Source organism: Silene latifolia, chromosome 9 (assembly GCF_048544455.1).
Source record: "Silene latifolia isolate original U9 population chromosome 9, ASM4854445v1, whole genome shotgun sequence".
Taxonomy (NCBI): Eukaryota; Viridiplantae; Streptophyta; class Magnoliopsida; order Caryophyllales; family Caryophyllaceae; genus Silene; species Silene latifolia.
In genome coordinates, this window is record NC_133534.1 from 217,102,862 (window position 1) to 217,118,381 (window position 15,520).

At 39.8% G+C, this 15,520-nt stretch overlaps 1 long non-coding RNA gene across 1 annotated transcript; it reads right to left on the reverse strand.

The window, feature by feature from the left end:
* Nucleotides 1-5,894: 5,894 nt before the first annotated feature.
* On the reverse strand, nt 5,895-7,328 carry LOC141598501 (uncharacterized). The gene is made up of 2 exons (XR_012523562.1): nt 6,620-7,328; nt 5,895-6,281 (listed from the first exon to the last, which is right to left on the reverse strand). It is a non-coding gene; the product is annotated as an uncharacterized LOC141598501 (long non-coding RNA).
* Between the last annotated feature and the right edge of the window lie 8,192 nt (nt 7,329-15,520).

Sequence of the window (15,520 nt, forward strand, 5' to 3'; positions counted from 1 at the left end):
CAAAGACAAGGATAAATGGTTTACACAACGAGTCACAAGGACTAATGAACAAGGACAAGCGGTTCACACAACAAGTCACAAGGACTAAAGTACAAGGATAAATGGTTTACACAACGAGTCACAAAGACAAGGATAAATGGTTTACACAACGAGTCACATGGACTAATGAACAAGGAAAATTTGTTAACACAACGAGTCACAAGGGCTAATGAACAAGGTGAAAGGGTTCACACAACGAGTCACATAGACTAATGAACATGGACAACTGGTTCACACAACGAGTCACAAGGACTAATGAACAAGGACAAGCGGTTCACACAACGAGTCACAAGGACTAATGAACAAGGACAAGTGGTCCACACAACGAATCACAAGGACTAAAGAACAAGGATAAATGGTTTACATAACGAGTCACAAAGACAAGGATAAATGGTTTACACAACGAGTCACAAGGACTAATAAACAAGGAAAATTTTTTCACACAACGAGTCACAAGGACTAATGAACAAGGACAAATGGTTCACACAACGAGTCATATGGACTAATGAACAAAGAGAAAGGGTTCACACAACGAGTCGCATGGACTAATGAACAAAGAGAAAGGGTTCACACAACGAGTCACATGGACTAATGAACAAGGACAACTGGTTCACAAAATGAGTCACAAGGACTAAAGAACAAGGATAAATGGTTTACACAACGAGTCACAAAGAAAAGGATAAATGGTTTACACAACGAGTCACATGGACTAATGAACAAGGAGAAAGGGTTCACACAACGAGTCACATGGACTAATGAACAAGGACAACTGGTTCACACAACGAGTCACAAGGACTAATGAACAAGGACAAGCGGTTCACACAACGAGTCAGAAGGACTAAAGAACAAGGATAAATGGTTTACACAATGAGTCACAAAGACAAGGATAAATGGTCTACACAAAGAGTCACAAGGACTAACAAACAAGAAATTTTTTTTCACACAACGAGTCACAAGAACTAATGAACAAGGAGAAATGGTTCACACAACGAGTTATTTGGACTATTGAACAAGGAGAAAGGGTTGACACAACGAGTAACATGGACTAATGAACAAGGACAACTGGTTCACACAACGAGTCACAAGGACTAATGAACAAGGATAAATGGTTCACACAACGAGTCACAAGGACTAAAGAACACGGACAAATGCTTTACACAACGAGTCACAAAGACAAGGATAAATGGTTTACACAACGAGTCACAAGGACTAATGAACAAGGAGAAATGGTTCGCACAACGAAAACAAGGAAAAATGGTTCACACAACGTGTCACAAGGACTAATGAACAAGGACAAATTGTTCACACAACGAGTCACAAGGACTAATGAACAAGGAGAAAGGGTTCACACAACGAGTCACATGGAATAATGAACAAGGACAACTGGTTCACAGAAAGAGTCACAAGGACTAATGAACAAGGACAAGCGATTCACACAACGAGTCACAAGGACTAATGAACAAGGACAAGCGGTCCACACAACGAGTCACAAGGACTAAAGAACAAGGATAAATGGTTTACACAACGAGTCACAAGGACTAATAAACAAGGAAAATTTGTTCACACAACGAGTCACAAAGACTAATGAACAAGGAGAAATGGTTCACACAACGAGTCACATGGACTAATGAACAAGGTGAAAGGGTTCACACAACGAGTCACATGGACTAATGAACAAGGACAACTGGTTCACACAACGAGTCACAAGGACTAATGAACAAGGACAAGCGGTTCACACAACAAGTCACAAGGACTAAAGAACAAGGATAAATGGTTTACACAACGAGTCACAAAGACAAGGATAAATGGTTTACACAACGAGTCACATGGACTAATGAACAAGGAAAATTTGTTAACACAACGAGTCACAAGGGCTAATGAACAAGGTGAAAGGGTTCACACAACGAGTCACATAGACTAATGAACATGGACAACTGGTTCACACAACGAGTCACAAGGACTAATGAACAAGGACAAGCGGTTCACACAACGAGTCACAAGGACTAATGAACAAGGACAAGCGGTCCACACAACGAATCACAAGGACTAAAGAACAAGGATAAATGGTTTACATAACGAGTCACAAAGACAAGGATAAATGGTTTACACAACGAGTCACAAGGACTAATAAACAAGGAAAATTTGTTCACACAACGAGTCACAAGGACTAATGAACAAGGAGAAATGGTTCACACAACGAGTCATATGGACTAATGAACAAAGAGAAAGGGTTCACACAACGAGTCACATGGACTAATGAACAAAGAGAAAGGGTTCACACAACGAGTCACATGGACTAATGAACAAGGACAACTGGTTCACAAAATGAGTCACAAGGACTAAAGAACAAGGATAAATGGTTTACACAACGAGTCACAAAGAAAAGGATAAATGGTTTACACAACGAGTCACATGGACTAATAAACAAGGAAAATTTGTTAACACAACGAGTCACAAGGACTAATTAACAAGGAGAAATGGTTCACACAACGAGTCAAATGGACTAATGAACAAGGAGAAAGGGTTCACACAATGAGTCACATTGACTAATGAACAAGGACAATTGGTTCACAACGAGTCACAAGGACTAATGAACAAGGACAAGCGGTTCACACAACGAGTCACAAGGACTAATGAACAAGGACAAGTGGTCCACACAACGAATCACAAGGACTAAAGAACAAGGATAAATGGTTTACATAACGAGTCACAAAGACAAGGATAAATGGTTTACACAACGAGTCACAAGGACTAATAAACAAGGAAAATTTTTTCACACAACGAGTCACAAGGACTAATGAACAAGGACAAATGGTTCACACAACGAGTCATATGGACTAATGAACAAAGAGAAAGGGTTCACACAACGAGTCGCATGGACTAATGAACAAAGAGAAAGGGTTCACACAACGAGTCACATGGACTAATGAACAAGGACAACTGGTTCACAAAATGAGTCACAAGGACTAAAGAACAAGGATAAATGGTTTACACAACGAGTCACAAAGAAAAGGATAAATGGTTTACACAACGAGTCACATGGACTAATGAACAAGGAGAAAGGGTTCACACAACGAGTCACATGGACTAATGAACAAGGACAACTGGTTCACACAACGAGTCACAAGGACTAATGAACAAGGACAAGCGGTTCACACAACGAGTCGCAAGGACTAAAGAACAAGGATAAATGGTTTACACAATGAGTCACAAAGACAAGGATAAATGGTCTACACAAAGAGTCACAAGGACTAACAAACAAGAAATTTTTTTTCACACAACGAGTCACAAGAACTAATGAACAAGGAGAAATGGTTCACACAACGAGTTATTTGGACTATTGAACAAGGAGAAAGGGTTGACACAACGAGTAACATGGACTAATGAACAAGGACAACTGGTTCACACAACGAGTCACAAGGACTAATGAACAAGGATAAATGGTTCACACAACGAGTCACAAGGACTAAAGAACACGGACAAATGCTTTACACAACGAGTCACAAAGACAAGGATAAATGGTTTACACAACGAGTCACAAGGACTAATGAACAAGGAGAAATGGTTCGCACAACGAAAACAAGGAAAAATGGTTCACACAACGTGTCACAAGGACTAATGAACAAGGACAAATTGTTCACACAACGAGTCACAAGGACTAATGAACAAGGAGAAAGGGTTCACACAACGAGTCACATGGAATAATGAACAAGGACAACTGGTTCACTTAAAGAGTCACAAGGACTAATGAACAAGGACAAGCGATTCACACAACGAGTCACAAGGACTAATGAACAAGGACAAGCGGTCCACACAACGAGTCACAAGGACTAAAGAACAAGGATAAATGGTTTACACAACGAGTCACAAGGACTAATAAACAAGGAAAATTTGTTCACACAACGAGTCACAAAGACTAATGAACAAGGAGAAATGGTTCACACAACGAGTCACATGGACTAATGAACAAGGTGAAAGGGTTCACACAACGAGTCACATGGACTAATGAACAAGGACAACTGGTTCACACGAGTCACAAGGACTAATGAACAAGGACAAGCGGTTCACACAACAAGTCACAAGGACTAAAGAACAAGGATAAATGGTTTACACAACGAGTCACAAAGACAAGGATAAATGGTTTACACAACGAGTCACATGGACTAATGAACAAGGAAAATTTGTTAACACAACGAGTCACAAGGGCTAATGAACAAGGTGAAAGGGTTCACACAACGAGTCACATAGACTAATGAACATGGACAACTGGTTCACACAACGAGTCACAAGGACTAATGAACAAGGACAAGCGGTTCACACAACGAGTCACAAGGACTAATGAACAAGGACAAGCGGTCCACACAACGAATCACAAGGACTAAAGAACAAGGATAAATGGTTTACATAACGAGTCACAAAGACAAGGATAAATGGTTTACACAACGAGTCACAAGGACTAATAAACAAGGAAAATTTGTTCACACAACGAGTCACAAGGACTAATGAACAAGGAGAAATGGTTCACACAACGAGTCATATGGACTAATGAACAAAGAGAAAGGGTTCACACAACGAGTCACATGGACTAATGAACAAAGAGAAAGGGTTCACACAACGAGTCACATGGACTAATGAACAAGGACAACTGGTTCACAAAATGAGTCACAAGGACTAAAGAACAAGGATAAATGGTTTACACAACGAGTCACAAAGAAAAGGATAAATGGTTTACACAACGAGTCACATGGACTAATAAACAAGGAAAATTTGTTAACACAACGAGTCACAAGGACTAATTAACAAGGAGAAATGGTTCACACAACGAGTCAAATGGACTAATGAACAAGGAGAAAGGGTTCACACAATGAGTCACATTGACTAATGAACAAGGACAATTGGTTCACAACGAGTCACAAGGACTAATGAACAAGGACAAGCGGTTCACACAACGAGTCACAAGGACTAAAGAACAAGGATAAATGGTTTACACAATGAGTCACAAAGACAAGGATAAATGGTCTACACAAAGAGTCACAAGGACTAACAAACAAGAAAAATTTGTTCACACAACGAGTCACAAGAACTAATGAACAAGAAGAAATGATTCACACAACGAGTTATATGGACTAATGAACAAGGAGAAAGGGTTTACACAACGAGTAACATGGACTAATGAACAAGGACAACTGGTTCACACAACGAGTCACAAGGACTAATGAACAAGGACAAATGGTTCACACAACGAGTCACAAGGACTAAAGAACACGGACAAATGCTTTACACAATGAGTCACAAAGACAAGGATAAATGGTTTACACAACGAGTCACAAGGACTAATGAACAAGGACAAATGGTTCGCACAACGAAAACAAGGAAAAATTGTTCACACAACTTGTCACAAGGACTAATGAACAAGGACAAATTGTTCACACAACGAGTCACAAGGACTAATGAACAAGGAGAAAGGGTTCACACAACGAGTCACATGGACTAATGAACAAGGACAACTGGTTCACACAAAGAGTCACTGCACTAAAACGATGAGGTGGTCCGTAATCAGCCCAAACCCTACTAAAAACGGTGCAACCATAATACAAAAATTAACTCGAAAATGGGCTGTTTTGGAGTAGTAATGTCTCGATTTAGGGGGGGCTGTTTTGGGAGGTTTTATTTGAAACATAAAAAGAAAGATATGACTTAAACAAGATCACAAAGCATGTTTAAGCCTAGGATAATACTCTTCCAAAGCACTAAGCAAATGGATAGAGTCATCTCCAAGCACTAAGCAAAGGAGGTTGTTCAAGCACTAAGCAAAGAACTAAAGAAAGGGTTTTTTCAAAAACCTCACATTTTCATTTCTCATAAACTTCAAATCTGAAATTATTACAAGGGATAGGTGCTCTTTAAATAGAGACTCAAATTACATCCAAACCATCCATCTAAAAGTAAATCTAAAGGCTACAATTGAAAGCATAAATGGACAAAAGTACAAGTAGATATTTTACACAAAAAAGCACAACAAATGGGTCCAAATAAACAAGCTTGGCAGCCTGTTTAGGTGTGACAAAATGCTGTCCATTTTGTTGTTTTTGCTTCTTCAATTACTTTGGCCTTTTGCTTGTACAAAAAGGGGACCATATGATGTCATTTTGTCCATGGAATCTTGCAATTGTGCTCTTCATTTCTCTTGAGAAAGCTGGCTGTTTTAACACAAAATGTCGGCCTACCATATTTGCTTCAAACTCCCTTTGTTGAGAAAAGTTTGTCCTCAAACTTTCGCGGTTAAGAACGTGGTATAACAAAAGACGATTTCAAAAACAAATACAATTTCAGAAAAATGTAGTATAGATGTTAAAGAGGGAAACAACAAGAGCCCATTCTAGTCAAGCACTTAGCAAAGACCGAACCCTCTTGTTAGCCAACTCGACCCGAGCAACACACAAGTGCTCGAACCAAAGCCAACACCCACAAATCAAGCCACGCACAGATTTGCGGTGTCACACCCTAGAACACCACGGACCACCATTTCCCAAGATCGTCTTGGTTTAAGAAAACGCAAGAGCCGAAGCTCTGATACCACTTTGCACTAAAACGATGAGGTGGTCCGTAATCAGCCCAAACCCTACTAAAAACGGTGCAACCATAATACAAAAATTAACTCGAAAATGGGCTGTTTTGGAGTAGTAATGTCTCGATTTAGGGGGGGCTGTTTTGGGAGGTTTTATTTGAAACATAAAAAGAAAGATATGACTTAAACAAGATCACAAAGCATGTTTAAGCCTAGGATAATACTCTTCCAAAGCACTAAGCAAATGGATAGAGTCATCTCCAAGCACTAAGCAAAGGAGGTTGTTCAAGCACTAAGCAAAGAACTAAAGAAAGGGTTTTTTCAAAAACCTCACATTTTCATTTCTCATAAACTTCAAATCTGAAATTATTACAAGGGATAGGTGCTCTTTAAATAGAGACTCAAATTACATCCAAACCATCCATCTAAAAGTAAATCTAAAGGCTACAATTGAAAGCATAAATGGACAAAAGTACAAGTAGATATTTTACACAAAAAAAGCACAACAAATGGGTCCAAATAAACAAGCTTGGCAGCCTGTTTAGGTGTGACAAAATGCTGTCCATTTTGTTGTTTTTGCTTCTTCAATTACTTTGGCCTTTTGCTTGTACAAAAAGGGGACCATATGATGTCATTTTGTCCATGGAATCTTGCAATTGTGCTCTTCATTTCTCTTGAGAAAGCTGGCTGTTTTAACACAAAATGTCGGCCTACCATATTTGCTTCAGTCACAAGGACTAATGAACAAGAACAAGCGGTTCACACAACGAGTCACAAGGACTAATGAACAAGGACAAGCGGTCCACACAACGAGTCACAAGGACTAAAGAACAAGGATAAATGGTTTACACAACGAGTCACAAAGACAAGGATAAATGGTTTACACAACGAGTCACAAGGACTAATAAACAAGGAAAATTTGTTCACACAACGAGTCACATAGACTAATGAACAAGGAGAAATGGTTCACACAACGAGTCACATGGACTAATGAACAAGGTGAAAGGGTTCACACAACGAGTCACATGGACTAATGAACAAGGACAACTGGTTCACACAACGAGTCACAAGGACTTATGAACAAGGACAAGCGGTTCACACAACAAGTCACAAGGACTAAAGAACAAGGATAAATGGTTTACACAACGAGTCACAAAGACAAGGATAAATGGTTTACACAACGAGTCACATGGACTAATGAACAAGGAAAATTTGTTAACACAACGAGTCACAAGGGCTAATGAACAAGGTGAAAGGGTTCACACAACGAGTCACATAGACTAATGAACATGGACAACTGGTTCACACAACGAGTCACAAGGACTAATGAACAAGGACAAGCGGTTCACACAACGAGTCACAAGGACTAATGAACAAGGACAAGCGGTCCACACAACGAATCACAAGGACTAAAGAACAAGGATAAATGGTTTACACAACGAGTCACAAAGACAAGGATAAATGGTTTACACAACGAGTCACAAGGACTAATAAACAAGGAAAATTTGTTCACACAACGAGTCACAAGGACTAATGAACAAGGAGAAATGGTTCACACAACGAGTCATATGGACTAATGAACAAAGAGAAAGGGTTCACACAACGAGTCACATGGACTAATGAACAAGGACAACTGGTTCACACAATGAGTCACAAGGACTAAAGAACAAGGATAAATGGTTTACACAACGAGTCACAAAGAAAAGGATAAATGGTTTACACAACGAGTCACATGGACTAATAAACAAGGAAAATTTGTTCACACAACGAGTCACAAGGACTAATGAACAAGGAGAAATGGTTCACACAACGAGTCATATGGACTAATGAACAAAGAGAAAGGGTTCACAGAATGAGTCACATTGACTAATGAACAAGGACAATTGGTTCACACAACGAGTCACAAGGACTAATGAACAAGGACAAGCGGTTCACACAACAAGTCACAAGGACTAAAGAACAAGGATAAATGGTTTACACAACGAGTCACAAAGACAAGGATAAATGGTTTACACAACGAGTCACATGGACTAATGAACAAGGAAAATTTGTTAACACAACGAGTCACAAGGGCTAATGAACAAGGTGAAAGGGTTCACACAACGAGTCACATAGACTAATGAACATGGACAACTGGTTCACACAACGAGTCACAAGGACTAATGAACAAGGACAAGCGGTTCACACAACGAGTCACAAGGACTAATGAACAAGGACAAGCGGTCCACACAACGAATCACAAGGACTAAAGAACAAGGATAAATGGTTTACACAACGAGTCACAAAGACAAGGATAAATGGTTTACACAACGAGTCACAAGGACTAATAAACAAGGAAAATTTGTTCACACAACGAGTCACAAGGACTAATGAACAAGGAGAAATGGTTCACACAACGAGTCATATGGACTAATGAACAAAGAGAAAGGGTTCACACAACGAGTCACATGGACTAATGAACAAGGACAACTGGTTCACACAATGAGTCACAAGGACTAAAGAACAAGGATAAATGGTTTACACAACGAGTCACAAAGAAAAGGATAAATGGTTTACACAACGAGTCACATGGACTAATAAACAAGGAAAATTTGTTCACACAACGAGTCACAAGGACTAATGAACAAGGAGAAATGGTTCACACAACGAGTCATATGGACTAATGAACAAAGAGAAAGGGTTCACAGAATGAGTCACATTGACTAATGAACAAGGACAATTGGTTCACACAACGAGTCACAAGGACTAATGAACAAGGACAAGCGGTTCACACAACGAGTCACAAGGACTAAAGAACAAGGATAAATGGTTTACACAATGAGTCACAAAGACAAGGATAAATGGTTTACACAAAGAGTCACAAGGACTAACAAACAAGAAAAATTTGTTCACACAACGAGTCACAAGAACTAATGAACAAGGAGAAATGGTTCACACAATGAGTCATATGGACTAATGAACAAGGAGAAAGGGTTGACACAACGAGTAACATGGACTAAACAACAAGGACAAATGTTTTACACAATGAGTCACAAAGACAAGGATAAATGGTTTACACAACGAGTCACAAGGAGTAATGAACAAGGACAAATGGTTCGCACAACGAAAACAAGGAAAAATAATTCACACAAGGAGTCACAAGGACTAATGAACAAGGAGAAAGGGTTCACACAACGAGTCACATAGACTAATGAACAAGGACAACTGGTTCACACAACGAGTCACAAGGACTAATGAAGAAGGACAAGCGGTTCACACAACGAGTCACAAGGACTAATGAACAAGGACAAGTTGTTCACACAACGAGTCACAAGGACTAATGAACAAGGACAAATGGTTCACACAACGAAAACAAGGAAAAATTGTTCACACAACGAGTCACAAGGACTAGTGAACAAGGACAAATTGTTCACACAACGAGTCACAAGGACTAATGAACAAGGAGAAAGGGTTCACACAACGAGTCACATGGACTAATGAACAAGTAAAACTGGTTCACATAATGAGTCACAAGGACTAATGAACAAGGACAAGCGGTTCACACAACGAGTCACAAGGACTAATGAACAAGGGCAAGCGGTCCACACAACGAGTCACAAGGACTAAAGAAAAAGGATAAATGGTTTACACAACGAGTCACAAAGACAAGGATATATGGTTTACACAACGAGTCACAAGGACTAATAAACAAGGAAAATTTGTTCACACAACGAGTCACAAGTAGGGATGGTAATGGACCGGATCTGGATAGGGTCCGATAGGATCCAGATCCATATCCGCCACACCAACGTTGGATCCATATCCGATCCATATCCGGCGGATCCAAATTTTCCAGATCCATATCCAGATCCATTTTTAAATAAGTGGATCCATATCCAATCCATATCCAAGGGGTCTGAAAAATTAGGATCCATATCCTACCCATCAGGGTCCGGATCCGCGGATCTGAATAGGGTCCAGGATCCGTTGCCATATCTAACTTACAACTTGTGTACTGTGTTTGTGTAATGTTAATAGGGATGACAATGGACCGGATTTGGATAGGGTCCGATAGGATCCAGATCCATATCCACTACACCAACGTTGGATCCATATCCGACCCATATCCGAAGGATCCAAATTTTCCAGATCCATATCCAGATCCATTTTCAAATAAGTGGATCCATATCCAACCCATATCCACGGGGTCCGGAAAATTAGGATCCATATCCTACGCATCAGGGTCCGGATCCGCGGATCTGGATAGGGTCCAGGATCTGTTGCCATCTCTAGTCACAAGGACTAATGAACAAGGAGAAATGGTTCACACAACGAGTCACATGGACTAAGGAACAAGGAGAAAGGGTTCACACAACGAGTCACATGGACTAATGAACAAGGACAACTGGTTCACACAACGAGTCACAACTCACAAGGACTAATGAACAAGGACAAGCGGTTCACACAACGAGTCACAAGGACTAAAGAACAAGGATAAATGGTTTACACAATGAGTCACAAAGACAAGGATAAATGGTTTACACAACGAGTCACATGGACTAATGAACAAGGAAAATTTGTTAACACAACGAGTCACAAGGGCTAATGAACAAGGAGAAAGGGTTCACACAACGAGTCACATGGACTAATGAACAAGGACAACTAGTTCACACAACGAGTCACAAGGACTAATGAACAAGGACAAGCGGTTCACACAACGAGTCACAAGGACTAATGAACAAGGACAAGCGGTCCACACAACGAGTCACAAGGACTAAAGAACAGGGATAAATGGTTTACACAACGAGTCACAAAGACAAGGATAAATGGTTTACACAACGAGTTACAAGGACTAATAAACAAGGAAAATTTGTTCACACAACGAGTCACAAGGACTAATGAACAAGAAGAAATGGTTCACACAACGAGTCACATGGACTAATGAACAAGGAGAAAGGGTTCACACAATGAGTCACATGGACTAATGAACAAGGACAACTGGTTCACATAATGAGTCACAAGGACTAAAGAACAAGGATAAATGGTTTACACAACGAGTCACAACGACAAGGATAAATGGTGTACACAACGAGTCGCAAGGACTAATGAACAAGGACAAATAGTTCACACAACAAAAACAAGGAAAAATTATTCACACAACGAGTCACAAGGACTAATGAACAAGGACAAATTGTTCACACAACGAGTCACAAGGACTAATAAACAAGGAGAAAGGGTTCACACAACGAGTCACATGGACTAATGAACAAGGACAACTGGTTCACACAACGAGTCACAAGGACTAATGAACAAGGACAAGCGGTTCACAAAACGAGTCACAAGAACTAATGAACAAGGACAAGCGGTTCACACAACGAGTGACAAGGACTAAAGAACAAGTATAAATGGTTTACACAACGAGTCACAAAGACAAGGATAAATGGTTTACACAACGAGTCACAAGGACTAATAAACAAGGAAAATTTGTTCACACAACGAGTCACAAGGACTAATGAACAAGGAGAAATGGTTCACACAACAAGTCACATGGACTAATGAACAAGGAGAAAGGGTTCACACAACGAGTCACATGGACTAATGAACAAGGACAACTGGTTCACACAATGAGTCACAAGGACTAAAGAACAAGGATAAATGGTTTACACAACGAGTCACAAAGACAAGGATAAATGGTTTACACAACGAGTCACATGGACTAATAAACAAGGAAAATTTGTTAACACAAAGAGTCACAAGATCTAATTAACAAGGAGAAATGGTTCACACAACGAGTCAAATGGACTAATGAACAAGGAGAAAGGGTTCACACAATGAGTCACATTGACTAATGAACAAGGACAATTGGTTCACACAACGAGTCACAAGGACTAATGAACAAGGACAAGCGGTCACACAACGAGTCAGAAGGACTAAAGAACAAGGATAAATGGTTTACACAATGAGTCACAAAGACAAGGATAAATGGTCTACACAAAGAGTCACAAGGACTAACAAACAAGAAATTTTTTTTCACACAACGAGTCACAAGAACTAATGAACAAGGAGAAATGGTTCACACAACGAGTTATTTGGACTAATGAACAAGGAGAAAGGGTTGACACAACGAGTAACATGGACTAATGAACAAGGACAACTGGTTCACACAACGAGTCACAAGGACTAATGAACAAGGACAAATGGTTCACACAACGAGTCACAAGGACTAAAGAACACGGACAAATGCTTTACACAACGAGTCACAAAGACAAGGATAAATGGTTTACACAACGAGTCACAAGGACTAATGAACAAGGAGAAATGGTTCGCACAACGAAAACAAGGAAAAATGGTTCACACAACGTGTCACAAGGACTAATGAACAAGGACAAATTGTTCACACAACGAGTCACAAGGACTAATGAACAAGGAGAAAGGGTTCACACAACGAGTCACATGGAATAATGAACAAGGACAACTGGTTCACAGAAAGAGTCACAAGGACTAATGAACAAGGACAAGCGATTCACACAACGAGTCACAAGGACTAATGAACAAGGACAAGCGGTCCACACAACGAGTCACAAGGACTAAAGAACAAGGATAAATGGTTTACACAACGAGTCATAAAGACAAGGATAAATGGTTTACAAAACGAGTCACAAGGACTAAAAAACAAGGAAAATTTGTTCACACAACGAGTCACAAGGACTAATGAACAAGGACAAGCGGTCCACACAACGAGTCACAAGGACTAAAGAACAAGGATAAATGGTTTACACAACGAGTCACAAGGACTAATAAACAAGGAAAGTTTGTTCACACAACGAGTCACAAAGACTAATGAACAAGGAGAAATGGTTCACACAACGAGTCACATGGACTAATGAACAAGGTGAAAGGGTTCACACAACGAGTCACATGGACTAATGAACAAGGACAACTGGTTCACACAACGAGTCACAAGGACTAATGAACAAGGACAAGCGGTTCACACAACAAGTCACAAGGACTAAAGAACAAGGATAAATGGTTTACACAACGAGTCACAAAGACAAGGATAAATGGTTTACACAACGAGTCACATGGACTAATGAACAAGGAAAATTTGTTAACACAACGAGTCACAAGGGCTAATGAACAAGGTGAAAGGGTTCACACAACGAGTCACATAGACTAATGAACATGGACAACTGGTTCACACAACGAGTCACAAGGACTATTGAACAAGGACAAGCGGTTCACACAACGAGTCACAAGGACTAATGAACAAGGACAAGCGGTCCACACAACGAATCACAAGGACTAAAGAACAAGGATAAATGGTTTACATAACGAGTCACAAAGACAAGGATAAATGGTTTACACAACGAGTCACAAGGACTAATAAACAAGGAAAATTTGTTCACACAACGAGTCACAAGGACTAATGAACAAGGAGAAATGGTTCACACAACGAGTCATATGGACTAATGAACAAAGAGAAAGGGTTCACACAACGAGTCACATGGACTAATGAACAAAGAGAAAGGGTTCACACAACAAGTCACATGGACTAATGAACAAGGACAACTGGTTCACAAAATGAGTCACAAGGACTAAAGAACAAGGATAAATGGTTTACACAACGAGTCACAAAGAAAAGGATAAATGGTTTACACAACGAGTCACATGGACTAATAAACAAGGAAAATTTGTTAACACAAAGAGTCACAAGGACTAATTAACAAGGAGAAATGGTTCACACAACGAGTCAAATGGACTAATGAACAAGGAGAAAGGGTTCACACAATGAGTCACATTGACTAATGAACAAGGACAATTGGTTCACACAACGAGTCACAAGGACTAATGAACAAGGACAAGTGGTTCACACAACGAGTCAGAAGGACTAAACAACAAGGATAAATGGTTTACACAATGAGTCACAAAGACAAGGATAAATGGTTTACACAAATAATCACAAGGACTAACAAACAAGAAAAATTTGTTCACACAACGAGTCACAAGAACTAATGAACAAGGAGAAATGGTTCACACAACGAGTCATATGGACTAATGAACAAGGAGAAAGGGTTGACACAACGAGTAACATGGACTAAAGAACAAGGACAAATGTTTTACACAATGAGTCACAAAGACAAGGATAAATGGTTTACACAACGAGTCACAAGGACTAATGAACAAGGACAAGCGGTTCACACAACAAGTCACAAGGACTAAAGTACAAGGATAAATGGTTTACACAACGAGTCACAAAGACAAGGATAAATGGTTTACACAACGAGTCACATGGACTAATGAACAAGGAAAATTTGTTAACACAACGAGTCACAAGGGCTAATGAACAAGGTGAAAGGGTTCACACAACGAGTCACATAGACTAATGAACATGGACAACTGGTTCACACAACGAGTCACAAGGACTAATGAACAAGGACAAGCGGTTCACACAACGAGTCATAAGGACTAATGAACAAGGGCAAGCGGTCCACACAACGAATCACAAGGACTAAAGAACAAGGATAAATGGTTTACATAACGAGTCACAAAGACAAGGATAAATGGTTTACACAACGAGTCACAAGGACTAATAAACAAGGAAAATTTGTTCACACAACGAGTCACAAGGACTAATGAACAAGGAGAAATGGTTCACACAACGAGTCATATGGACTAATGAACAAAGAGAAAGGGTTCACACAACGAGTCACATGGACTAATGAACAAAGAGAAAGGGTTCACACAACAAGTCACATGGACTAATGAACAAGGACAACTGGTTCACAAAATGAGTCACAAGGACTAAAGAACAAGGATAAATGGTTTACACAACGAGTCACAAAGAAAAGGATAAATGGTTTACACAACGAGTCACATGGACTAATAAACAAGGAAAATTTGTTAACACAACGAGTCACAAGGACAAATTAACAA